Genomic DNA, 27,934 nt, shown 5'->3' with positions numbered 1-27,934 from the left:
TTCTCCATAGTGGCTGTATCAATTTACATTCCCACCAGCAGTGCAAGAGGGTTCCCTTTTCTCCACACCCTCTCCAGCATTTATTGTTTGTAGATTTTTTGATGATGGCCATTCTGACCAGTGTGAGATGATATCTCATTGTAGTTTTGATTTGCATTTCTCTAATGATTAATGATGCATTGTTTTTATAATCAGAGAAATAGAGAAAACATTGGGTGTCCCACTGTAGCCTACAATCCATAAAAATTTTAGCATTCCTTCATTTCTACATTCAGTCCCTTAATCATTCAGTTAATGCATCTTTATTAAGTGCCCATTATGTGGCAAGAGCTCTGCTAGGCATTGGGAATTTAAAAGTGAGTAAAGCAGATATGGTTTCTTCTCCCATTAGTTTTGGACTAGAATGAGGAGCACAGTTGTTCATCAGCGGGACTGAGAGAGATAATTGCAAGCTGAGGCAAGTATTACAAGGGATTCTCTCTTTCTAGGCTGCTGTGGGAGAGAAGAAAACATCTGCGGGTGTCACTGAGCTCTGCCACAATGCTTGTTGCAACTGTAGCCACAAATGATACCTATTTGGGAAAAATTATATGATAAAAATAGAATGAGCTTAAGGAAAGACTCTTGACGAATTCCACACATTAGTGATCCAGTATAGAGGAGGAGCTGCAAGACTCACCGAGGGCAGAAGAACATGCAGAGAGGTGGAGAGAGGGGAGGAAAGCCTAGTGGACCACAGGGAAGAGAGCTTTTCCAGAGCAGGAGGGGCAGCAGTGTTGAGTGAGCGACAGGTCCGGTGAGCTGAGGAGTGAAAACGCCCTCAGTAGTTAGTGACATGAATGTTAGGAAACCTAGGACAGACTGCAGATTGGAGAGGATTGACACACTAATGGAAGGAGAGGAAGAGTACGTGAGTAACTTTTAAAAGATATTTAGCTGTGAAGGAGAAAAAATAGTGGTAGCTGAAGAGGAAAGTGAAGTCAAAGGAGGGTTTGGGATGCATTTTATTTTTTTTAAATATGAAAGAAACTGTATCTATTGACATTATAATGATAGCGATCTTGTAGAGAGAAAGGAGGATGGCTGGGGATGGGGCATTAGGAAAAAAAAGGTGCCGGTGCCTGAGAAGGAGGTTGACGGAGAAATCCACAGAAATCGAGCAGAGACTGGGTTTGTTCTAAGGTCCCATCAAAAGTCCTACTCCTGTGGTTCTTCTCTCTCTTTCGTGGAGGCAAAGGGAAGCTTTCAAACATTTAAAAATGTAGTCGCTTAGAATTTGGGAGCCGTAAAATGCACACATCACACCCCAAAATATTTTCATTACTCATCTCACTTTTTAAAGCACTTGTATAGGATTTCATTATTTTTATCCTCACGACAACCTGGTGAGGTTGTCACGACGTACGTTGATCAATTCATGTGACTTATCTATAGCAACACAGTGTCAATCATGCTATTTATAAAATATCAAGAGACCCAGATCTCTTCACTGTGGTGCCAGTGCTTTTTTTAAGCCACACTACACCTTAGTCTCCTAAATCCAGTAGGTGTAACGATGAAGTTCGTAGCTTAAAAATACAAGTTGAAGACAGTGAAAAAACACCAAAGAGAAGGTTTGGCTCTCTTACATCTTGAGACCCAGTTAAATGTTTTCTTTACATTCATTGGAAGGAAATTAATTTAAATATAAATATAAATATGCTCATGAAGCACACATACAATGTCTTGAAGTGAATTGAAGCACGCTGTAAATAACTGTCTACTCTAGGACTTTTTTCACAGGTCTGCTTTCTCAGTACAGTTCCCCTAAACTAGGTCTGGGTGACAGAAGCTTCTGGAAATCCAATTCCCTTCGGCTCTGAGCAGACCTCTGAGGTGCCTCTTGCTCAATACTATGAGCAGCACAGTTTAGACAGCCTCTGAAGCTTGATGAAATTATATATATTTTTACTAGATGTGTGTGTGTGAGAATATTCTGGAAAAAAAAGTTCCAGGCTACATGGAGATAAGTGATAACACGAATAAAATTAAATAAATAACATTAATGCCTACTGAGTTTCTACTATTTTCTGTTTTCAACAGGTTGAGAAGATCTCATCCTAGTGCTTTTATTTCGTTTTTAATGCTTAGTCAAGAACACAGCACTAATTCTATTATCAAACCAACACCATGGCTGATCCATGTGTGTAGACCAGGATTTCCTTGGAAGCACAGGTAAGCTTTTTCCAACATGTGATGAGGATCGTAGAAAATAACTGATCTTATTTCCAGCTCATCATTTTGCTCTAAGACACTTTGAGGAGTACCGTCAGTTTTTCCCCATCCTCTTCTTCAGTCATGCCAAACTGTGCCACGTTCTCTTTTAACTCCTGGCATTTGTAAATCCTGTTTGCACTCCTTGGAATGCTCTTCCTCTCTGCTTTGGCCTCCAAAGCCCATCTTGACCTTCATTAATCTGGCTAATTCCATTTCACCCCTCAGGTCTTTCTCCAGAAAGTTTCCTCTGACCACTTCTCCTCCCAGTTCCAAGGCTGCATGAAGAGTCTCAGATGGCTTCCCATAGCACTGTCTCCATTCCACCCCTCAGCCAGGAGCCAAAGCACTAGAAGCTTCTTGAGGACAAAAATTATGTCTTGGTCACTGTTCAATGTCCAGGGCCTAGAACAGTACCAGACACATTCAGCATTTGAATCCAGAACCATTGTTGGGCCTTGGGTCATTGTTTGCTCCATCTCACACTCATTCCATTTCCATTTAAGATGAACTAATAGTATCTGCTTTTCAAGGCCCTGTAAAAATTAGATAAAGCTCATAAAGCACCAACTTATCATCATTTCATTAGAAAATTATTTTACTTAAACCAGTGATTCTCAACCAGGAGAGGGGCCTTTTGGCTCTGCCTGGAGATGTTTTTGATTGTCACAACTGGGAGCCACTGGCATCTACAGGGTGAAGGCCAGAGATGCTGTTAAATAACCCATAATGCACAGGGCAACGGCCCACAGCAAAAAATGTTAATAGTGACCCAAAGTGTTAATAGTTCAGAGATTGAGGAACCCTGCTTTAAGACTATTCTCTGTCTTTTTTTATGTGAACCCATCATTTTTTTCTTTGCCGTAACTTACGAGCCCTGTATGGCATGCGCTGGCCTTATTTCACATTGTACCTACACGCTTGCTGGGTAACAGACCAAGTGTGGTTGGCAGTGGAATTTCGTGCATAAGAATAATCCTTTCAACACTTTGAACTGAGGCTGTAGAATCAGGCGTTTTTTATGGAAAAAGAAATTGTCCAACAGGAATGTTCTAAAATGATCACATACAAAATATTCTGGAAATTTATTGAAATAAACTAATGATCTGTAAGAGTTAAATTAATTCTTTTCAGTTACCTTGGATTGTGTAGGAAACAGAGAAGCAGCCGAAATAATAAGATTCAGTTTATACCTTCTTTCTATGCAGGTTGTAGGGCTGGGATTTACTTCTGAATGCTGTTGCTGTGCTAAATTTTCCAAACAAGCATGAGGATAACTTCTCAAAGCACTTGAAAGAGACATTTTATTTGGCCTCCAGTCGTATTAGGAATTCAGCTAAACCTCATGCACTGGAGGATAGGTCACTCGGTAGTAGATATGTTTGAATCCTGCCTTAAAAAGATTTGGCTCCTAATCATCTTGCAGTGATTTTATAGTTATTCTTGAATTTTTTTCTGTACCATTCTATGAATTGTACAGAACTTCTTTCTTACAGAAGGCAGCATTCTGCCTTTGAAGGTTGGTTATTCCATTTCAGTCTCCTCCTTAAGATTCATGTGCTATCATCTTTCTCTCCCTCCGATTCTTTTTCTTCTACAATTAAATATCTAATAGGCAAATGCCTGGTAGTTCAAACCAGGTTGAGTGTTTACCTGATGCCAAAACTACAGGTGGTTTGATTAATTCCACCAGACCATTCTAGTATCTGAGCGTATTTATTTTAATTAGTCTAATTTAAGTGACTAGCCATACTGGTCAAAACAGCAGCTTTGTTATCCAGTGCATACTGAGGAATAAATTAAATTCAAATCTTGGAATCTGGATTCTGTGTCCTATTTTCACACTTATAATTAATGGTTTTCAAATATAAATAATGGAAAGTAGGGAGGAAACTGAGATAAGGGAAAATTCAGTTATAATGGAAAGCCTATATGAGACACAGCTTCAGGGCTGGCTTGATTCAGCAGCACATCATTGTGTACCAAGGAACTGGTTCTTTCTATCTCTCCTCTTTGCCTTTTATTATGTTAGATTTTTGTAAGACTCACTGCCTCCTTGATAGCAAAATGCTGCAGTTCCAGGCTTTTATGGGTACATCACACATACTGGAAGAGGAAATGTTTCTCTTAAAAGCTCTAAAAGAGTAAGATTTCTTTCTCAGAAATCCCAGGCAAACTCCCCTTGTGTCTCATTGGCCCTAAAACGTGTCATGTGCCCTTTTCTAAAGCAAGGTCTGATCAGGGTAATGTCAAAACTTATTGACTTAGGCCTAGGTAAGGGAATCAATTTTAAGAACAAGAGGATGATATTACCCTGATTGACTTGACAGTCAGTTTTTGCCCCTGAAAGTGAGGATATACATCTTTATCCATGTTCTATTACCATTGCCTATTTTGTGTTTCTATCTAACTAACTAGAATGTGAATTCAGAAGATTGGGGCTCCTGACTTATATCTCTTCATATTTCCAGATCATCATACATGTCGCTTTGCATCATAGGCATTCAAAATGTTTGATAATTGTGAATCAAATAGCAGTTTCCGATATAAGCTGTTAGGTTTGTTCCCTTTCATCGATTCTAAGATCACTCACTCAACACCTACATGGTACCAGGTGTGTGGCAGTCCCCTGGGAGTAAACAGATAATCAGTGACCCAGTCTCTGCTCTTAAGGAATGTAGAGGGTTTTTTTTCACCCTAAACATATACAATTTTTACTCATCAATTATACCTCAATAAAACAGGAAAAATAAGGATGTGGACAATAATAATAGGATTTACATTATAATACAATTTTAAGAAGTAAGTAAATTAACACATGTAAATAAATGAACACAGTGCTGGACACACAGGGCTCAATAAATGCTAGCTATTAGAAATATAGAGTTTTAAAGAGAAAAAAAGGTAAGTATATAAACAATTTCAATAAAATGCAACAACGCCACAGCAGAGTGGAGCAGAGCTCACAGTTGAGGCACTTACCAGGCTTCTTTGGAGATGGGGAGGCATCCCAGAGGAAGTCACGTTAAATAGCAATCTGGGACACTTATGGAATTTCTCCGGGAGAAGAGGGGCTGAGAGAGGTGCAGGAAGAAGAATGGTTCACTTTGGGAAAGGGTATGACAATACCCGTTATGAGCTTGTGATTTACTTTACCAAACCTCCCTGGAGCTGGTGAGATATTCTCCATGTAGATGGGACAGCCAGTTGCTCTAATTGGGGACACACACCTCAGGGGGTGTTCAGCTGGTGAGGAAGATCATTCTTCACAAGCAGCTCCTACAAGTGTTTCAGCTTGGTTATCTCCCATCAACAACTGAGGGGCTTGTTAACTTTGCATAATTAACCTTAGAAATGAGTTTTCATTGGTGAAATCAGAGGTGTGCAGGATAACATAGTGGGTGTTAGAAAGAAGCTTGCCTGGGTGAAATTAGTGGTGTTCAGGAAGTATGGATGGGCAAAAGTATGTTGGAGACATTTCCATCCTTGTAAGAACATGGTGTAGGTGTGATGCAATCCACATTACCTGATCCCTTAGGGATGATGCCTGAGGCCTGACTCATGAATGATTCTGTGTCTGACTATTATTTTAGATGATACAAACTATAATATGAACTGGATGTTACCTGTAACATGTCACTTTCCTGCCAATGAACCTTTTACGAATAGTATAGTGACACCAAGCTGGACGGGAAACTGGGATTTAGCTTACACAACACATAGTAAGGATTGGTTTGAAACTGTTGTCTGTCACTCACCTATCTCTATCTATTGACAGTAATTGTTATTCATAATAATAATAATAAAATTCTCAAAAATATTTTTTTTGAGCCAGTTGACTTAGGACATTTTCAAGGAGCACAGGGTCAAGGAAGAACGTGGCGTAATCAGATACACTAGCCTTTTAGAATGGGGAGAACATAGTATGCGTGGTTAGAAGATAATGAAGATGGTGTGGCAGGGAACCCAAGGGAAGGGGGAATTACCCAAGGATTCAAGGTCAAATGCTGCCGAAAAGTTTGAAAACATAAAGACTGAAATATGTGCATTAGACTTAGCAACGTGAGGATCGCTGATGACCTGGGGGTGGAGGGCAGTGAGGTGAGTAGAAACAATGGTTCACAGTGCCTGACTGACAATTTCTATTTGCTATGTGTCTGGAACTTAATCTAAGTGCTTTAGCTGTATCAACCCCTTTATTAAGATAAGTATGACTGTATCCCCTAGTTGCCAGATGAGGAAGGTGAGGCACAGAGAGGTTGAGTCACTTGTCTAAGGCAGCAGAAATAGTAAGAGATAGACACTGAATCTCAACTCCAGCTGTCTGGCTCCAGAGCTACCGTAGCAGACGCAGTGGATGGAGAGGTGCCCTTCAGAAAGCCTGGTTTGGTCCTAAGATCAAGAAGGAGAGTATAATAGTTGGAGATGGATGCAGGGGGGCGAAGGGATATTGTTTTTCTAATTAGAGAAATTTGAGAATGTTTACAATCTAATGAGAAGAAACTAATATATACACAGGAAAAAAAGAGAATAGTTGAACAAAAGTTTCTCAGGAGGCAAAAGGGGGTGAGATCCAGGTGAAAGGGGAAAACTTTGTAACAGGAAGGAAGAAGGAAAAGATTAGAATGGAAGAATGTGGGGAAACTGTGGGGTAGGAGTGGCAGGACACTGGGAGAACCGGGGACTGATGTAATTATTTTCATTATGAAGTGTGACCAGAGTGAGAGAGGTTTAGAGTGAGACGTTTGAGGAGAATGGGGTTTTGGAAAATAATTCATGGAGAATGGAGTGGAAAGTTGATGATGAAACTGAAAAGGATCATCTGGAGAGATGAGGGCCCAGGTGGGTTTGGAGAGCAGAAAAGTGGCAGTGGTGTGCTGTATATTGGCTCTTTGGAAAAAAATGAAATGCCCCGATTTGTGGCATTTGCCAGTTTTGTTGGTATAAACATTCCCGACGTGGGTGATGTCAATGGTTTAGCAACTGACTGGGCGCAAGATTTCTGAATATTTAATCATTAGCTCTCAGGAAGAGAATGATCTGCTCTGGTGTATTACTACACTGCATCTATTTGATTACATGGTTTCCTCCCCAGCATGGTCTGGGAACAGAAGGAAGTTTCTTGGGTTGGTCCAAGGTCATGGTTTGGTCCCAGTGAATAGTACAAAAGGAAAAAGGGACAAGAAAGGTGAAAATATTGCTAAGTGAATGCTTGATGTGATGTGATCACAGGGAATCTAGACTGGATAAGACAGCAGAGGTGTTAAGAGACTAAATTTTTGCTGAAATTGAAAAACAAATATACTGGGTCTTAATGATGGGGTAAGGAGATTACTTGTTTAAGGAATGAAAATAACCTTTAGGTGATCAAGATCAAGTGTAAAAAAACCCCACCAAAATCCTCAAAATCTCCTAGAGCATTTGTTTAGATTTTGGACTTTTCTCTTTTATCATTTCTTTGATAATTTCTTTTAAATTTTTTTCTGTTTTCTTTTGTATCTTTGAAGCTTGCTGTCTTTAAGCTTTTTAGTTTAGATTTCTTTACATTTGTTTTGTAAATCTTTCTATTGAGTCATTTACTTCAGCTGTTATATTTAAATATCTTTTGTTCTCCATTTATTTTTTATAATATCTTGTTTTGTTTCAAGGATGTATTTTATTGTAAAATTTGTCTAAGAAGAGGAATCCAATTTTTTTAGTTATTTTTTTCCCGGTATCTTCTTCTCTTCTCTAAATTAGCTCTCTTAACTCTAGTGCCAGCTATTCTTTCATGTTGATTTTTTAAATTTATTTTACTTTTATGTATAAAAGTGAAAGTAATACATGAGTCTCTTCATATGTATCTCTGAATAGGACAAATTTCATTCAGAAAAAGAGAAACAAGGAGTAACGGAGCACAGGAAATTAGAGGTTTACAAAACCATAGGAAGCACTGGTGGTGTTTTAGGTCCAGAAAGTTGTTCCTGGTCTTGAGAAAATCAGCAGGTACAGGGACCAGAGCAGTGAGTGACTCACAAGAGGACCTGTGAGCGGTGTTGGCAAACACTCACCTCCACTGTCTGCGGAAGCCGTGACTTGTTCTCTTGTGCCTTCCAGATCTTGTGCAGGTGCCTCCCATTGAGTCAGTCTAGGAAATGTAGTTTCCAGCCTTCCCGCCTGTGCATAAAGAGGAGCAGCGATGTTGCTGAGATGCTCACAGGCAGCTCCACATAACCGCTGCTGAGCTCACATCCAAACGCGCAGGTGGGAATCTGGTGGGAATTTCACTTGTGCCTCTTTTCTAGCCGGGTCTCCTGCCTGACTCAAAAATATGACGGGATATATGAACAGAGCTGATGTCATGCTGATTAGTAAAGCTTCTTTCCAGTAAGTGGACAAGGAGCTAGCTGTCAGACTCCAAATCCCCCAACAGCAAAACAGAGAGAGATTTACTCTGGAATGTCAGCATCCATGTTGGGAGCTGCAGCTTTCCCCAAATGTTTTCTGTTTCTCTAGAGAAGAACTTCTAGGCTTTGGCACTGGGGTGACGTCAGCTTTTAGTTGCTTTCCATTTTGGATAAGGATGGAATGAGGTTAAGTGCTGATTCAGTTCATCTCACTCTCTTCAGCTTCACAACGACAACCTCAGCTCTCAGCAGTCCCTGCAGACTGGAGCCTGGCGCCCCATCAGAGCCTCATGGAGGGACTGACTCCCCCCCTGCTCTGCAGCCTCTCAGCAGCACAGCAGTAGAGTAGGCTGTGCACACCCTGCCCCTCAACAACTTCAGAAATCTGTTGAGATCACTCATTATGGTTGACCCTCAATTGCATCTTTGTTTTTCATAGTTTAGGTTTATTCCTTATTGTACTTCTGAGCTTTTATATCATTGAGGCCCTAGTGCAACAGAGGGCGCATGCAAATGCCTAATCGGCCATGTAACATAGGAAGTTTTGCCTGCTTTGGAAGGCATATTTGGGTCCTTGATATGGACCTCTAACTGATCCTCGTGACCTGATTTTCCATAACTGTACAATGCATGTGCAAAATCCTGTTTCTCCAATAGAAACTGAATTGTCTTCTCAGCTGAGATGCTCACTTTTGACTCCATTTCTTTGTAGACCTCAAAGACCCTCATCCCCACTTTCTTCCTCTGTGTATGTGAACAGTCCATCAAGGCCACGTGAATTCTTATTTCCTTCATCAAGGTGAATCCAGCTAATTGTGGCTTTCTCCCTTTTTCGAATTATAATTGAAGTATTATTACATGATAAGACGTGTCTATACAAGATGATGTGGCACTAAATATACTTTTTATTATATAATTATTCATAGGCTCTGATTAATTAACTAATGCCCTAGTTGATTCCAGAAGTTATTTAGGGCAAACCATATATATCCTCACTACAAAATAGATTTAATCTGCTGAAATCAGTGCCTTTTTTTAGGGCATAGCATGGTGCTGGAGCTATGGTAAAATATCAATACACATATGGTCAATTTATTAATTATGTAAAATTTACCCTGTAACCAACTCCTGTCTCTCCTACACATACTTTCTTTTTAATTATCTTGCTCATCCTTTTGTTTTTTCTCTTTCTTAATCTTCCAGGGAATATAGCTGAAGATGACAAAGAAATCAGAAAATATTGAAAAGAAAGTGGAAACAGAACTTTAAAAGGTATTAATAATTGATACCCAGCTAGTCCCTCTCCTCTTCCTTATTACTTTCATAAATTACATTTATCTTTGCTTGTGTAACAACGAGCATTAGTCTTCTCCTATGGTAGGTTGGTGCGCAGTAATTGAATGAGCATTCTTGTAACACTTAGGCAATTTCATAATCTGTCCTGTTAAATTAATGTAACTTTAGTGAGCTTTACAATTTGAACGTGTTCTGTGTCCTGTTTTTAATTTTTATGACAAAGAACCGTCCACTGGGAAGTAGTGAAGTGAAACTCTTTTTGTTTTGATGACTGGGGAAAGAAATAGGGGTAGTATTTCAACTGTTAGACACAGTACATCTCTCTGGCCAGACCCCAAAGGACATTCCTGTGAGGTTTTGACAGACTTGTTACATTATTAAAGTCCATCTCTTTCCCAGGAGCACGCGCCATTCCAACAATAATCTCTGTGGGAGAGCCCTTCTTCCTGCTTTTGGCTGGAGGCACCCTTGCATCTTTGAAACTATTATTTTATTTGTTAGTCAGAAGCTCCCTAAAGAGCTAGCAGCTTTCCCTATGGTGTTTGAGAGTTGACCTTGAGCAATTTTTATGACATATTATTTAATAATCTTTAAGGGCATGCTTTGTTCATTTTTCTTATCTAATATTCACATTGAAACTAAAACCTAGAAATGAATGACAGGAAGGGGAAATTTAAATTTAAATGAGGGCCCAAATTTAGCTCTTTTCACTCAGTTTAAATAATTTATTTTTCATAGCAGAAGTATAATTTTGTATGAATTTTCTTAAGTTTTCCCTTCCTCTTTCCAGGTGTGGATGAAAACTTTATACAAAAATTAAAATTCAACTTGAATTAACAAACAATAATGGTAAGTCATTAATTAAAAAATATAATTTTAAGACATATAAATTAAGTATATTTTATCCTTATATCCACCTAACATTTATCTATAACATGAATAAAAAGAGACTGTATATAATGTTCACATGTTACTATATTTTATGTACTAGGGAATTTAGAATTAGATCTGGATGTTTTCAGAAAACTAGCTCAATCCCTAATTGAAATGAACACTCTAAGCAACATAGCTAAGGATTATCACTCCATGGTACACAGGCTGGTTATATGATAGAAAGCATGCAAATTATTGAAATAAGTGGAAAAGGCAATGGAAAATATAGCTGCTGGGTATACATCAACTTGATTCAGAACTCAGAGAACCAAAACAGAAGAAACAGAAGAACTGGGTGTAGGAGGACATCTGGATATTTAGTATTCTATGCAAAAACATTTAGATCCTTTATTTTCCCTTTTCTTTTGGCCTTTGTTTTAGAGAGTCCTAAAATCAATTCTTTGGAATACATAAGTGGTCCGCATTCATATTCTTTTCAAATAATCTCTTTTTTAACTTTAAATTTTAACTTTTAATGCTATAGACCAGCACTGTCCAATAGAACTTTCTGCAATAATAGAAATTTTCTATATCCACACCGCCTAATAAGGTAACCACGAGCCACCTGTGGTTACTGAACACCAGAAATGTGACGAGTGTGACTGAGGAGCTGAATTTTCATTTCTATCTACTTTTAATTCATTTAAATTTAATAGCCGCATGTGGCTGACAGCCTCCATATTAGCATAGCTGTAGACTATTCAAAGTATCAATTTGCCAGTGTTTAAGAGTAGCTGAAGTGTAAGATGTTTCTTGATTACACAAGGATAATTTTTTGAAAAAAATATTAAGAACTTTTTGTCGTACATGCGTTGAACTAATTTTAAAGTATTTTTGGAGTAGCATATATAAATATATATTGAATATACATATTCATACATACATATATATGTTTATATACATATAAACCAGGAAGAGTTTGTAAGACTTGGTTATATAGTAATATTATACAAAAACTAAAGAAGTTGCTATAAAGTTGCATGGCTAAAAAATACATGCTGTTGTCAGTGAGTACTGGTACATATCTAGCAATGAAACACAACAAATTTAATTTAAAAATAAGTCCCACCATACTTGCAATACCAAAAAGCACAGGTGGTACTGAATTTTAATGAATCTTGGTAACTAAAACATAAGGCACTATAAAATAAATTCAATTGAATTTCTCTGAAGGTAACCATAATTCTTGAAGACAGTTTACCAAAAAGCAGCAGTAACTATACAGAAAATACTTATTTTGAAGAAAAGTCAATGTCATGCTCTGGCATTCAGAAAGGTAAGTACATCGTTGATTACTCTTGATATTATATACCTACTAACAGGTGAACAAGAGGAATAACTAGATGATCTGAAGTGTTAATAAAATAGCTCAAATTTTATCTCTGATCAGCCTTGTGAAATAAGATTTACTGTTCAGTTTTAAGAAAATGAAATGACCAATAAGCTCTGAAATTCCTGTTTTTGACATGATGGTACGTGGTGCTTCTCGCCATCACTAGAGATAGTGTATCCTCCCACCTTTTATCTTTGATGCTGAGCCTTCCCTTGTTAATATTTGCTCTGCAGATACATAATAATTTGGGGAGAAATAGATCTTATTCACTGGGAAATATATAAATGTATAGATTTTCACATATACCTAATGCGTCAATCAAGGTCTAAACATTACTGTAGGTTTGCATGTGTATGTGTGTGAAGGGTACATTTGGGAAAAGGAAGGTAGAAAGTGTTTAATCTGCTAGAATCATGAGTTAAATGATGCAGGTCTGAATCCAGTTACAAATGCTATTAATAATGAGGAGCAAAATCCAAGACAATGTGATAAGTTGTATTTAACAATTATTAATTGAACCAAGCAGAATCTTAAGCTACATTTGGAACAGTGAGATGCTAGTTCCTGTAGCTCTGAATATATTTCTTGATTGCTGCTAAATCTATAACTGTAGTTTAAAAGGACGATAAAGAATTACGTGTTCGTTCTTTCAACCATTAGTTTAAAATTTCTTTGCAAGTGTGTGCATTGAAAAGAAACACAAATCAAGTAGTCAGGAGATTGTGTTATTTTTTTTTGACTCTTCCCCTTTATATGTCTGTGATCTACAACAAATAATGTTATCGGATCTCAGTTTCCATATCCATAAAATGAGAAAATGATATAGATGTTCTCTATGACACGTTTAATTACGAAGTAGTTCTCAGGGATGAAAGGGACAAAGCATTATACAAGCAGTACTATTTCCAGAAAAGGCATTTGTATTAGTTTGCTCTGGCTGATCTAACAAATTACCACAAATTGGGTGGTTTAAAATCACAGAAACTTATTCTCTCATATAGTTCTAAGGCTGGGAATTGGAAATAGAGATGTAGGCGGGGCCACGCTCTCTCTGAAGGTTCTAGGGGAAGATCCTTCCTTGCCTCTCCCTAACCTCTGATGACTGGTGGCAATCCTTGGTGTCCTGTGGCTTGTAAACGCATCATTCTAATCTCTGTCTCTGTCTCCTTCTCCCCTGGGTGTCAGTGTCTCTGTGTCCAAATTTCTCTCTTCTTATAAGAATATCATTCCAATCCAGTATGACCTTATCTTAACTTGATCACATCTGCAAAGACCCTATTTGTAAATAAGGTTGCCTTCACAGGTATTGGGGTTTAAGAATTGAACATATCTTTTGGGGGACACAATTCAACCCACAGGAACACCGGAAGGTACAGTCTATTTCTGTTGAAGGAGGCCTGAGTCTCAAACAAAGTAGTGATAAAATCCTGAGATCTAGACACATGGAGAGAAGAAAAATGGATGCACAATATGAATATATTTTATATCTTTCAATGCACACATACATAGACATACACTGGCATTCATTGTGAATGCTAGGAATATGAAGTAAAAACAGAAAACCCCATTTCAGTTTTTTAAAAAATCAACTCATTTCCTTGGAAAGGCATGAAGGAGGTCTCAACAGGAGAAGCCAGTCTGAAGAGCCCCAGAGCCTCCACAAGGTTATCTTTAATTTGGATTCACCACAGGCCCATGTCTGCCCTCAGCCTTGAATTCTCAGAGATTGGGATCTTATTAGTATTTCAGAGTTGTTGGGACTCACGTGTGCAACCTCAGGTTAGTGCAGTTTAAGAGAAGTGAACATAGTGATACCGCATCCCTGTTCATTTCCTGTAACATCCCTCACAGCCAAGCTGACCAGAACTCACAGTAGTTGTTTAGATAGTCTCATCCTATAGTAAGCTACATGGCAGCCAGGCAACGTACCTGAGTCACCTGTTCAAATGTTTAAGGACATTGGGTTTTGCTAGTCAGGTGCATCTAGCTCCACAATAGGTAGGTATTTGTTTAAGTGGTCTAGATACTCGAGTCAACCTGAGCTATCTTTAGAAAATTCAACGATTTGGACCAAATAACCACATAGAGTATAATTTCAGAATTAGAATAAACATCTTCTTCTCAGTGCTTTCTGAAATTATGCCTGTGGGTGAGAGAGGGTAAGTTAGTTTGCTGGGGGAGGGGAAGGAAGGCCAAATAAATTATATCAAAATCCCTGATGAGGAGCCAAGACTAAGCACATACATGTTTTCCTCTCAGCTTTTGTACATCCAATTCTTTCTCTCAGTGGATGTCAGAGAGAGAAGGATTCCTGAAGCAAAGTAGAAATACATGTTTGCACAATCCTCATTATTCAGGGATTCGCTTTTTTTCGAATTCACCTACTCGCTAAAATGTATTTGTAATCCCCACATCCGTACGTGTGGTGCTCTCATAGTCACCTGCAGACACATCACTTGCAGAGCAGCAGAACATTTGGGTCCATCTGCGTATATGTTCCCAACGGAAGCGAAACAAGGCGGCACTCTGCCTTCATGTTTCTGCTCTCATACTGAACACAAGTGTCGTTTTCATGGTCTTGTTTAGTGCCACGTTTTCCTCATTTTTAATTTTTTTTTTTTGGCTGGCGATCTTTCTGTTTAAAATGGCCCCCAAACATTGGGCTGAAGGGCATTCTAGTATTCCTAAGAGCAGAGCTGTTGTATCTTATAGAGAAAATCAGTGTGTTAGATAAGCTTCATTTGGGCATGAGTCATAGTGCTGTTGGCTCTGAGCTCAACATTCATAAATCAACAGTATACATTGAACAGGGTGTCTTTAAACAGAAACACACATGATACAAGGTTATGTATTGATTAGGTGACAAAAATGTGACCACAGGCTCTCAGGAGACTAACCTTGTATTTCTCTGAGAGCAATGGTTCAGTATTCCCTAATTCAGTGTTTAAAATGACTGTATAGGACAAAACTTCCATGAGTAATGAGAATTGGTGGCATATATGTGTGTGTGTGTATATATATATATATATATATATACAAAAAAAGAAGTTGAGCTCCTACCTTACACCATATACAAAAATTAATTCAAAATGGATCAAAAATCTAAGTGGAAGAACTAAAACTATAAAACTCTTGGAATAAAATTTAAGGGAAAATCTTCATGACATTGGATTTGGCAATGATTTCTGGATATGACACCAAAAGCACAGGCAACGCAATGAAAAATAGATAATTGGGCTGCATCAAAATTTAAAAACTCTGCATCAAAAACCACAATCGATAGAGTGAAAAGAAAACACATGGAATGGAAAAAATATTTGCAAGTCATATATTTGATAGGGGTCAATATCCAGAATACATGAAAACTCCTACACTCAGCAACAAGAAGTAAACAACCAAGATTTTAAAATGGGCAAAGAACTTGAATAGACATTTCTCCAAAGAAGATATACATATGGCCAATAAGCACATGAGAAGATGCTCAGCATCACTAAGGGAAACATCATATGAGGGAAAATGCAAATCAGATCACAATGAGACACCCCCTCACGCCCACTCGGATGGTTATAATTTTTTTAAAAAGCAGAAAATAGGTGGTGAGGATACAGAAAATTTGAACACTTGTGCATTGTTGGTGAGAATGTAAAATGGTGCAGTCACTGTGGAAGACGATATAGCAGTTCCTGAAAAAATTAAGAATTATCATATGATCCAGCAATTCTGCTTCTTGGCATATACCTAAAGAAGTGAAAGCAGAATCTAGAAGAGATGTCTGTACACCCATGATTATATCAGCATTATATATAGTAGCCGAAGGAAGCAACCCAAGTGTCCCTCAACAAATGAATGGTTAAAATGTGGCATATACATACAATGGACTATTATTCGGCCTTTAAAAGAAAGTTTGACACATGCTGTAACATGGATGAAGCCTGAGGACATTAGGCTAAGTGAAATATTCCATCACAAAAAGATAAATATTGCATAATTCCACTTATATAAGGCACTTGGAGTATTCAAATTCATAGAGTATTCAAATTCATAGAGACAAAAAGTAGATTGGTGGTTTCTAGGGACTGAGGGGAGGGGAAAATGGGGCGTTATTGTTTAATAGGGTCAGTTTCAGTTTTGAAAGATAAAAAAAGAGTTCTAGAAATGGATAATGGTGATTAAGTACAATGTGAAAATGCTTAATACTACTTAACTGTACACTCAAAAATGGTTAACATGGCAAATTTTATGTTAGGGGTATTTAGCCACAATTTAAAAAAAAACATGGCTTACTATTGTGGAATTTAACACTATAATACATTCTTTTTTAAAATTTTTATTGGAGTATAGTTGATTTACAATGTTGTCTTACTTTTTGCTGTACAGCAAAGTGAGTCATTTATACATATTCATATATCCACTCTTTTTTAGATTCTTTTCCCATATAGGTCATTACCTAGTATTGATACATTCTTATTCTGTTATTTTAACCAATAAAACTGCCCAGTTTCAATGGCATGTAACTGATAAGAGCATGGAGTGGAAAATTTTAAAAATCTATAAAATCTAATGTTTTATATAAATGTTTTTCCAGAGGAAAATAAAATTACTTTAAAGGAAAAAACTCTTAAGAAGTTTGAAAGAAATGGCACATTTCCTTTTAAGAATAAATGACATTGGCTTACTTTATTTCCTAACACACTGGGTTCTGAGAATAAGATCCAGTGTTTTAGGAAAGCTTTCGTGTTTGAGAAAAAAAAAAAATTTCTGCCGTAATCTGCCATTCATAGAGGATTTTAAGAAAGGTAATACACTACTTCTTTCAAAACACACACATAAAATATTCACACACACATTAAGAGCAGCTGTGAAGTTCTTGGAGCTGAAAAGATAAAACAAGAATGTCCTAACGCTTTTTTTTCAGTTCACGCCTGTATGGCCTCAATTTGCGTTTGCATCTGCAAATGGCTTGTGTTGGGAAAAAAGTTTGTATGCTCAACTGTTTATTTTGCATATTTCAATTCATATTGGGCATACATAGCCGCCAGTGCATGGCACGTGACTGTTACTCAGGAGCTGATATTTGCAAGTTTTATACGTTAAATGAATGTCCCTTTGGTCCACTGGTTACCTTTCTGCTCAGTCATGAAACTCTGGTAACAGAGAAGGGCTGACCTCTGTGGATTGAGTTAAGAGTGGCGTGGGTATGGAATGCTTTCTTATCTTCAGTGATTGCAGGTGAAGGGCCTCTGGGAAGACTTTTTCTCAGGTTACAGACTATGCTTTAGTAGTTCATAGAATGATCTGAGGTGTGGGAGAAGAAAGCCAGCCAGAGCCTCTATAACTGTATTTATGCTAATGTATTACTTCACAGTTTCAGTATGAGGCCCTGAAGGCACTTTTTTAGGAAAGCACTGTATAGTGGAAAGAACAGGGTCTTTGGTGACAGACAGCTCAGCATTTGAATTTGGCTCCTTTAAAGACTTTGTGACCTCAGCTCAGTTAATTAACCTCACTGATCTTCAGGCTCTTTAAGTTGGAAATGACAAGACCTATACTTGGAAGATTATGGTGTAAATTAGGAGAAATGATATATGAAAATCAGGTGAAGTGCTTGGCATGTAGTATGTGCTCAATAAACGATAGCTGATATTGCCATTTTAATTAGATTCCTATTGAGTTAGAGAAGGATCTCTTTGGGAGTTCAAAAAAGACCCCTCACACTTGAGGGATGAGCGAATCACAAAGGAGACTTCAGCTCTTTACTCCCTATAGCAGTGAGCCACCAAACAGAGATTCAATTGATTTTGAGCTTTTAATTACAATCTGAGAGCTTTGGAAGCATGCTGAAACAAGATGGAAAAATTCAGAGACTACACTCTGTGACACTAGGTTCATCTCAAAGATGAAATACAAATTCCTGGTGGGCAGACCGGAGGCTGTCGGTATCATCATTATTTTTATTCACAGCTCTCCTATGTTGAGTGAAATACACCCTGTTAATTGAACAGGCTTGAGTTCCTGGGGAAACCTGAGAATGAATTACTCATGTTTTTGCTACTAGAGCTGCATGGAGATATAAACTTACAGCTTTACGCGAAATCTGCTAGAGAGATTTAAAATTTATCAGTCCTCTTAGCTTTGATGCTTTTAAGACCACAAAAAAAATGGCCCGTCTTGGAGAAACTTGCATATTACAATTCAGTTTTTAGACATGGCAGGAGCTCATTCACGTGGAATTTATTTCACATTACATTTGGGGCATGCATGAGATTTAAAAGCAATGTTTTTTCTCTGAAGTACCCACTACAAAAGATATATCACACATACTCAGGTTATTTAAAACTCAGCAAGGGGAATATCAACAGATTTTTCTCCAAGAGTACTCTCTGATCAGCTGGGGAAATAAAATCTTTCTTACGAAAAGCAACGAATTGAAACACTTCTGGTGCATTAAAGCCTAGGGGTACCTGTCCTATTTGGTTGGAATTTTTGGCAGCTTCAAATATAGAGGTAGTGTTTATATAGGTGTATATGTATATGAATGTTATTTTTGCCTTTATGAATGGTTTTCTGACTTAGACACCTTCAGTGCTTTTAGGAATAGTTATGAAAGAAGAAAATAACTTTTGTGATTTTTTTTTGGCTTGGGTTATTTATGTATCAATCAATAATCCCTCAATTGTAAGTAAATGAAATCAAACTAATGCTATTTTTCTTAAAAAAGAAATTTATAAGCTCTTCAACTGGGACATTCCAGGGATGACTAGCTTCAGATACAGTATGATCTGATTCAACATTATCATCAAGAATGCCTTTTCTCCAGGGAATCCTTATGCACTGTTGGTGGGAATGTAATTTGGTGCAGGCATTATGGAGCACAGTGTGGAGGTTCCTCAAAATATGAAAAATAGAACTACCGTATGATCCAGCAAGTCATTCCTGGGTATATGTCCAAAGAAAATGAAAACAGGATACAAAAAGATATCTGCACTCCCAGGTTCATTATTCACAACAGCTAAGGCAAGGAAACAACCTAAGTGTCCGTCAATGGATAAGTAGATAAAGAAGATGTGGGATGTGTATATATATATATATATATCTCACAATGGAATATTATTCAGCCATGAGAAAGAAGGAAACCCTGCTATTTGTGTCAACATAGATGTGCCCTGAAGACATTATGCTAAGTGAAATAAGCCAGATAAAGAAAGACAAATACTGCATGGTATCACTTATATGTGGAATCTAAAAAAGGAAAAAAAGTCAAATTCATAGAAACAGAGAGCAGAAAAGTTGTTGCCAAGGGCTGGGGTGGGTGTGGAATGGAGAAAGGTTGGTAAAAGGAGGGAGCAAACTTTCAGCTATAAGACAAGATTTTTTTTTAAAGGTAAATATGTAAATATGTGTGGTGATGAATGTGTTAATTAACTAGATGGGAGGAATCCTTTCACCCTGTACACTTGAAGTATCTTACAATTTTATGTGGTAATTAAACCTCAAAAAAGTTGAACAAATGCTTTTCCCCCCTCCACTCTTAATACATATCAATACATATACGTGTATATATCTTACTGGTTTTGTTTCTCAGAACAGAGTCAAGAGTAGAGGGGCAAAACCCACTCGTTTTTTTTTTTTTTTTGTATATGTTCTTATATATACTGAGAGAGAGAGAGAGAGAGAGAGGAAGGAGTTCAGACATTTGTCCTATTCCCCAGGGAACATTGGCAGTATTTCCTATTTTCCAAATGCCACATTGTTTCACTCTTCCTTTCTTTGCCTTTGTTCTACCTTCTTTTTGCCTTCCCTTTTGTCTTGGTAGTTCCTATACAACCCTCAAAACTTATCTCCTCTCAGAATCCTTTGCTGATTTGCAGGTCTTAGTTTTTTCAGGTTTCGTGTTTCCACCATACTCTGTGCATGCCCCCATTACACCTTTCTGCAAACATGAACTCTCTCATTGCCCTCCTTGAAGACTAAGTAACTCCAGGGGGTAGGGACATGCTATCTCCAATGCCCAGCAAAGGCCTAACCTTTAGTTATCATTATTTTTTTGGATGAAGGAGTGAATGGAAGTAATGTACAATAGGTCATTTACTTATTTCCTCATTCTTTGAAGGAACTGAGTTATGTAAAATTTATCTGAATTGATTAATACAATTAACTGATACAGATCTAGTTGGATTGTGGCTGAGAAAGTCATCACATGGGAAAATCTTCAATACTCTCTGAGTTCTAGACAGAATGACTGGACCAACAGGTTTCTGAATCTAGTTCTCTGTCGTGATTTTTCTACTGAGGGGCTCAGTCACAGAAAACTGTCTTGTTATAACCAATCTTGTCTTAACTTGCTCTTCAGCATGATTTTTCCTTTTGGGAGAAATAAAATGGTAATAAATGAATAAGAAATATTATCTGAAGACTGTCAATAATAAAACCTGAAAAAGTAGACTAATTGGTTCCCTTAATTCAGTTTCTGAGCTGTGACATAGGCCTAAACCAACCATCAAATTGGCTACAAAGATAATACTTCTACCTCTAGATCTATGACAATCTAGCTCTGTAGCACTAATTCAGCGTCCTGTATTATTACTCTAACATCTTTTGATCTCTGTCTCTAGATCTGTGTCCCTAACTCAGCATCCTGTGTTATTACAAAAGCCCCCAAGAGTCTGCCTTCTTCTGACCTAAACGTCCTCAAGTGTACACTCCACATTGCTTCCACGTTTGGCTTTCCATTACCCTTCACTGGAGAGATGAGAATGATTCTCAAAACATCTGAAGGGCCTTCACTTAGTCTCAGATCAAGTTAGCTGGGATTCAAACTCAGGTCTTTCCAGATAAAAAGCACCTGTTATTTTAAGACTAACAGTCCTATGTTCTAACATCATAAATAGAAAAGACTCTTAGTTTGCCTTCAAAAGTAACACTTCTGAAACTTCATATTAAAAATTCTGATGTGATGAAGTACAAGAACATGTTGAGTGTTTAGAACATGGAGTTACTAAGCTCTGGGCAAGTCATTTAACCCTTCTGAATTTCAGTCTATTATAAAAAGTAGAAAAAATAAAGCCTGCCTTGCTAATTTGTGAAGATTAAATGAGATAAAGTTAGTTTATTTCTTTGTTTCATTCCTTCCGGGAGTTTGGATGAATGGCACTCCGGTGCCATAAAATCCACTGCTCAGAAGTACCATCTTCCATATATTACAAATGAGAATTCCTCTTGAGTAGAACATCAGAAGTACTTCAGGGTATAAACAGCCACCAACTGGAGGGTTAAAGATTACTTTTCATATTCTCATGGGCAAATTATTGTAATCACGTGAATATCTCCGAATGGAATGTTTTATAATGAACAAGAAGAGGATAATTGGGAGACTGGGTTCCTGGTGGAGGGGAAAATGATTTCTTTGGGACTCACATCTGGTGTCTTGTGTTGGTCATGAAGGAGAGAAGAGAGAGTGAAAGAGAGGATTTCATGGAGAATCTGACAGGACCAGGACAGACCTCTGCCTGCATTGCATCTGTCCAGGGCTTGGGGGGTGACCAGCACCCTCAGAGCTGTGCACGCTGCCCTTAGCCCCCTCTCTGCACAGCAGACACCTCCTGGTTGTAATGGCAGGGGAAGGGGGACAGGGACTGCTTTCTCTCAGTGATGTTCTCTGTACAAACTGGTTCAGGGACCTGCTGTCCACACTCTCGACTTCAAGTCAGTGTTCGCCTCTCTCCTCTCCTTTCCCCTTGCTGGATATTTGGTCCTGCCCAAAACATCTATAAGACACTTGGCTCATGCCAGTAGGCCCTTGATATTTATTTGGTCCCGTCCAAAATGTCCATAAGACATTTGATCCATTTGCTTGATAAATAGTGGTACCCAAAACACTAATTTCTCACATGCTATTTTAATTGTGATTGTTTTGGCTGAAGTGTTCTCATGAAGGAAGCCAGACTCAGTGTGATTTTTTTTGTCCTGTTCCTAGGACATTTATTTTGTCCTGTTCCTAGGACCATAGTGGTTACACCTGGAGGAGATCTCGAGTTCAACTTCCCATTTTACAGGCAAGGAAACTCTTGACCGTGGAATGAAGTGAATGGTTCTGGACAGATCATGTCCATGTCCAGATCTGCTGGTCTTTCCCATATGCCAGTGACCTTCCCTATATGATGCTGCTATGTTGACCAATAACTTGTCTGTCATGAAAATAGCCAGGTTGGATATGCTAAAACTTTATTTCAGTTTCCATTTGGCAAGAGTTGTGAAGATCTTAACTGAAACGGTACTATTAAACAAGGCTCCAACTCTCTCCATCCAACAAATTTGAAGCTATTTCATTAGGGCTACTACTGAACGTATTCAGGAAACGTAATCAGCAATAAAGAACCTGATTGATCAGTGGAATATGAGTTTTACTGCTGTGTGCAGACATGGTTTTACAGTGCCGTCAGGGAAAATCAGATCTAATTGGGAAATGAGTGACTTATAATCCTCCCTGCATCATGTCTGCTGTCCATTAAGGCGCCAAGCCAGAGACTGCTTCCTCTCAGACTCAAGTTGATTTTTAAACCTTTCCTGGATTTCTTGTTTCCCTTAGATCCTACATCTGACAGAAACCTAATGCATCTAGCATATTTTTTGGCTTCCTAACAGTTCCTGAGAAATTCTGTTCTTTATTTTATTTTTTTTGGCTGAAGGTTGTGAAAAGATAAAAAATGGGGTGGGGAGAGACATTTAGACCATGTATTTTAGATTGCTGATTCACATTGCTAGGATGGGTCCATACATGTAGAAGGAAGAGAGACATCAATCAATAATTCAACACTAAAAATGTAATCCTATTTCAATTATATGATGCTTTAGCCAGAGTAGATCTGACTTGTAGATGAGGACTCCAACTTTTCCTCGTCCTGAGAGCCTGGTAGTTGTTGATGAAGCCTCCACTTGTGTACACGGGGCATTACTGCTGCAACCATGCAATGAGTGGGAGGAAACATAGGAAAACAGGTCCATTTCCCGCACTCTGTCCTCTGTGTGTTCACCTCAAAGTGGGTCTCATATCAAAGTGTATGTGCTCCTGGGCTTCCCTGGTGGCGCAGTGGTTGAGAATCCGCCTGCCGATGCAGGGGACGCGGGTTCGTTCCCCGGTCCGGGAGGATCCCACAGGCCGCGGAGCGGCTGGGCCCGTGAGCCATGGCCGCTGAGCCTGCGCGTCCGGAGCCTGTGCTCCGCAACTGGAGAGGCCACAACAGTGAGAGGCCCGCGTACCACAAAAAAAAAAAAAAAAAAAAAAAGGTGTATGTGCTCCTGAGAAGGGCAGGATTATCAAAATGTCCCTTTCCTCTGGCATGCTACATCCTCAGATGGCTTCTTTTGTGCCTCATCCAAGTCCAGTCACTCACACCAGTGGATCAGAAAATTAGGCTCATTTCTTTTGGAACCCGTCGTTTCCCGCTGTGTCGACATATGCTACGCTATGCTGCATTTTACGGTCTATTTTACATCAAGATATTTCTAAACATTTATGCCCTGATTCATATGTTTTGTGTTGGAAAAGTATGATGGCTGCATCGTGTTGATGGAAATCATTGCTAAGAGGCACAAAACCTGATTTCAAATTTTGGATGATAAATCTGACCATCTAATTAGCCTTGGACAATGCAAAAATCTTTGGGTAGGACAGTAATGTTTTATTCTGATGTGGAGCAGCTGAACATGTTTTATAATCAAGTGGGAACAAAAGAGAGACTTCCAAGTGCGTCCGGAAAAGAAGCAGATTTTTTTTACACAATCAGACTCCAAGGACAACCTCCCAGAACAGACATGGTCATCCCCAGAGATTTTGAAGTTACTCGCAGCAGCCAGGTGGAAAACAGGGCTTCTTATTTGGGAAATGCACTTAAGTATCTTCTGATGTAATAAACAGGCAGGGACATTTCTCCCAATCTGACACGTACCCTTGGAAGCGGCAAAGGGACCTCTGCAAAATGCAGGTGATGGGAGTCAAATCCGAATGAAATACCAGGTCTGGGAAAACAAAGCCAAGAACTGAAACATTCGGTAAATGGAAAGTGCCCATGCAGATCCTTCATGAAGTTAGAATTGACTATTAAAATTAGAGCTGAATGGAGATAAACCAAATGCTTTGTAAGAATTTTGATATCATGTGATTTAAAAATTAAATTTTTTTAATAGTACAGTATAAAAGGGACAATAAAAGCAATAAAAGAACATTTTCCTCCTCAGCAGAATCACACCAGACTTTTTAAAAAAAAATAAAAACCACTATCAAATTAAACAGCAAAACAAAGCAAGTAGGATTGAGAACTATCATGTTAGGAAGTAGAATTTTTAAGCTAGACATTAGTAGTTTGAAAATAAATTGGAAAATAAAGCAAGTGGTGTTGAAAAGCCCTTTCAGGGGTTGCAAGAACTTAACTCCAGTTTCAGCTCTACTAAAGAAGTTATTTTGTGATCTTTGTCATATCACTTAATCTTTTTAAGTCCAAGTTTCCTTATCTACAAAATGAGAATACTAGACCCAGTGCCTTCCAGCTCTAGTACTTCTCTGATTTTTGAGATGTTAAATCAAACAAATACTGGCTCAAATTTAAGGAATCTGATATAAAAACTTTTTAGGAGAATGGGGTAGGAAGGTTGGCCTAAACTATTCAGAAATCTGCCTTCATATTTACACATCATTTTTAAAGTGTAAATTAAAAACTCAAGAAGAGTAAGAAGTTGTTAGAAATTATTTAACTCATTAAATTCACATTAATTATGAATTAATGTGTGCTGGTGTAAATGAACTACCAGCTGAACAAATACCCCACATGTTTACAAATATTAAATGGTGGAAATATTTCTTCAGACAGACTAAAGAAGAATCAAAAGAATATCTAAAAGTAAGTAGATAATGCTATAGTTTCTGTAGTGTCTCAGTCTTAGTACAGAGCAAAGGACTTATGGTGAGGAATGTGTCCTCAGAGATAACCTAAATTTAAGGCAAAGTTTACCAAAGAGATGGAGGAACTACAAAGCAAGATTTTTTTAAAGTTCAGTAGAAATGTCCTCATTATTAACTTCTCTGACACTGATAGTATTCATGTCACCTCAAACCCTTGACTTGAATATGTGCTTGATTAGCACATACTAGAAACATTGATACTAAATGATTTTCCACCTGAGGCTTTTTAATTTTCCCTCTTCAGTGAACCGGTCTGTAAATATGTGGATGTGGGAGCTGTTTTGCTAGGTTTTTGCTTCTTCCTTTAACTCAGCAAATAAAGTTTAACTTTAGATGTGTCCTTACACGTTTTTATTAAGCATATGAAAATCTTCCTGGCGCAGTTTTCTGACCAGGAGAAGCACTTTTTCTTTAATTCTCTCTTTTTTTTTTTTTCCTCCCATTTGAAGGGAGATTCATAGGTGTAGCAGCGCTGGACTTTCTCTGCCCCCGGTGGAGCAGCTTATCTGACTGGTGAGTTTGGAGAGATCTAGAATTTTCTCTTGAAAGGAAGCTTGGCTACAGAAGGCATACCTTTAACTCTGTTCCTTCAAGCTTCCAGTGTTCTGGCGGCTGCCTGTGCCGGATGGATAAGTCTGTTTAAAACTGTAATTCAGTTTTGGGAGGCCCAGTTTCCTCCTGAGTTAAGCCATATCCTTCAGCCTAAACAGTCCACAATAAAGACAAAAATTTGGTCCCCACCTACCTTACTCTTTTGTGTTATTTCTTAGTTGGTTAAGAAGACAGTAGATTTTTTTTTAAATTGGATCCCCTTAATTATTCCTTAAAGTATCTATATACTCCTTTGTGAAAAATTGGAAAATAAGAAAGATGAAAAAGTCTTAGTAGATATCCAGTTGTCTAATCTTTATGGCCATGCTGTGAATACAGACTAACACTCCAGATGAATTTTTAAGGATTAAGAAAGGACACCTACTTCTCTATCGAGTGTTCTCGTATAATGCAATTTGGTAAATAGGAACTATGGAATCAGCCAGACTTGAGTTTAAACACTGACACTATAACTTAACAACTGTACAGCGTTGGAGGTCCCTCTTAATGTGAACTTCAGTTTTTTTCAACAGTAAAATGAGAAGAAGAATAACCAGTCCATAATTAAATGAATGCATGTGAGGAGATCGATAAATATTAGTCCAGATTTCTCCCCCTACAGGTACTCCTTTTCATCACATAAATTGTATAAAATTTATTCATGAACTGTATGATCATATTTTGGCAAATATTTTCTAATGAAAGCATTCTTGGGAATGATATATAATATGACAAATATAAAAACAGGAAAATATTTACATGAAGCATGTGTTACAGAAAATAGAAGTTTGTCTAATTGAAGGAGTTATCGTGCTTTTTTGTAAAATTTGCAAAGCAAAAATAAAAATCACCTCCAAACTTAATGCTTGTGGAAAAAAGTTGATTGGAATAATGCTTTCAAGTGCATAGCTCTTTGATGTTCAAAGCCTCCTTACAATTAAAGAGTGTCCTTTCTCCTTTCTGTAACCAATCTTGTTCATTAGAATATCCTGAATGATTTGAGTTCCCCTGAAAGGACCGCTGAGATGATCTGGAACAATCCTAAAACATCTCTAGTCCCTCAGAAGAGCTAGTTTCCGGTGGGAAACTTGATCCCTTCTATTCACCTAAATTCAGACATGCTCAACTTTGCTGTGCCTCAAAAACACCTATGAATATTTCTTCAAAATACATACCACCAGAGATTCTGATTCAGACATTCTGGGATGGGCTATGAGTATGGATACATTTTTTTAAATTCTCTACAGAGAATTATGAGAAATAAAATTTGAGAACCACTGCTGGAAGTTTTTCAGGTCCTATTGGGTAAATTCAAGTCCAGGAGAATCCCACAGTGATCATCAAATAGCATCCTGAATTCTTGGAGGAACCCAGAACTAATCTTATTTGACTAATTTCTGTAGGATATATGCCAAGGCTTACTGCCATCTCTGCAAATTATGGGGTACACCAGGCTAGATTTTCCCTATCTAGTATCCAAGAGACTAATCCAGAACTAACTTTTTTTTTCCTGGTACGTAAAGAGTAACACAACTGCAGTTTGACTTGATTCACTTATTTGATTCCATCAGTCACCATTGCTATTAAATTTTTTCCTGAAACTTCTCAGCAAAATGTTAAATGGAACTCAAGAATGCCATAAATGTTCCTTGATCACTTACCAATACTACTCTGTTCTTTCAGTTATAGACAGGATTTAGGTTCTCTTATTCTCACGTGGTCTACTTTGCACCTGGATAAAATTTGGTTGGAGGTGGTGGAGGCTTATTCAAAGTCTTTCTCCAGATTTGATTTATATCCTATAGGATTTAGACCTACAAAGAATTCACCAGAGTGGTAAAACAAGTAAGGAAACAGCACATTTGGTGAGCTCATGAGAGGAACCTGATACTGCCTGGCAGTTTGGATTGAGGGAAAATGATAAGGGTTCCCTTTCCAGGGTAGGATGTGGTTGCCCCATCTTGCTGCGGAATGCAGATGCCACTCTAGGTGGTGGCCCTTCAGGGAAGTATGACTAACTGAGCAAGGTTGTTCTCTGTTGTGCTTTTGGAAGAACAACTGGGTATGGTCACCATGTTTAAAGAGCACATCTGTTTGGTCCAAGTACCAGTGTCTGTCCATAACTACACCCACAGTTTAGATCTGTAATCCATTTAATTTCTGATTTGAATGCATTCTCTGACTCTT

The 27,934-nt window shown here is 38.1% G+C and overlaps 1 long non-coding RNA gene across 1 annotated transcript in view; it reads left to right on the top strand.

The window, feature by feature from the left end:
* The window catches only part of LOC102991663 (uncharacterized), a 69,517-nt gene that overhangs the window by 18,099 nt on the left and 23,484 nt on the right, over positions 1-27,934 (top strand). The window contains exons 5-11 of the long non-coding RNA XR_008616090.1: positions 2,083-2,214; positions 8,350-8,496; positions 9,352-9,438; positions 9,843-9,911; positions 10,726-10,784; positions 12,042-12,144; positions 25,606-25,669. This is a non-coding gene — a long non-coding RNA (uncharacterized lncRNA). The remainder of the gene's footprint in view (positions 1-2,082; positions 2,215-8,349; positions 8,497-9,351; positions 9,439-9,842; positions 9,912-10,725; positions 10,785-12,041; positions 12,145-25,605; positions 25,670-27,934) is intronic.

The sequence above is a fragment of the Physeter macrocephalus genome, chromosome 20 (assembly GCF_002837175.3).
Source record: "Physeter macrocephalus isolate SW-GA chromosome 20, ASM283717v5, whole genome shotgun sequence".
In the NCBI taxonomy this organism is placed as follows: Eukaryota; Metazoa; Chordata; class Mammalia; order Artiodactyla; family Physeteridae; genus Physeter; species Physeter macrocephalus.
This window is presented reverse-complemented; position numbering and strand designations above follow the sequence as displayed.